Source organism: Bos grunniens, chromosome X (assembly GCF_055505025.1).
Source record: "Bos grunniens cultivar Pamir isolate PY7600 chromosome X, Bosgru_T2T1.0, whole genome shotgun sequence".
NCBI lineage: Eukaryota > Metazoa > Chordata > Mammalia > Artiodactyla > Bovidae > Bos > Bos grunniens.
The window spans coordinates 85310942-85311953 of NC_141194.1; positions in this window are offsets into that span (position 1 = coordinate 85310942).

The following is a 1012-nucleotide window of genomic DNA, read 5'->3' on the forward strand; positions in this document are numbered from 1 at the left end:
AGAAGAGATGGCTTGGACTCCTGAGGGGACACCTCAAAAGTCCCTCACCCATCCAGGGTCTAACAGTTGAGGAAACCCCCTTCTTCCCCTGAGACACTGAAAAATTGACAGAAGTGAAGGTGTCAGGAAAAAGTTTCCTTCCCCTTTCGCAGAGATGGTGAAACTGAGGTTCAAAGAGGTTAGCTTCTGAAATCACAAGAGTGGGCTTCAAAGCAGAGTTTAACTGGTGTCACAGAAAAACTCTAACCATTTCGCAACCTTGCCACTAGGTGAGTCTTGCTCCAAAAGGACAGAGGTATGTATTTATCCCTCCCACCTCAAGATCCCTGGGAAGAAAACACAGCTTTACTGAGGAAAAATACTGCAAAAAAATGAATAAATACAAATCTTCTTTCAAACTACAAGAGGCCCATATCTTCAGTGTTTCTGAGCCAAAGCTTTGTAGACAGGGCCCAGGGAATAGCATGCTGCCCAGCACAGGGTCAAAGTGAAACCAGAACATGGCTGCCCACACTGTATCTCTGACCCTAGGCAAGTGATTTAACCTCCCAGTGTTTCTGTTTTCTCATCTATCTCAAGGTGCCAGTAATAGTACCTCCTCACAGAGCTGTCAACAAAAGTCAAATGAGCTAATCTTTGTAAGTTGTGTTAGTTGCTCAGTCATGTCCAATTCTTTGTGACCCTATGGACTGTAGCCCACCAGGGTCCTCTGTCCATGAGATTCTCTAGGCAGGAATACCGGAGTGGGTTGCTATTTCCTTCTCCAGGGGATCTTTCTGACACAGGGGTCAAACCCTGCATTGCAGGCATTTCAGGCAGATTCTTTACCATCTGAGCCACCAAGGAAACCCAATCTTTGTAAAGCACTTGCCATGTGCCCTGTATATGGAAACACCATACAACTATTTGTTAAATAAAAATGAATGGGTATCTCTGTATCTCTGTAGCAAGATCAGCCCAGAGGGAGGGTGTTCAAGTGTTAGAGCCTACCTGTGGAACTAGCTGAACCCAG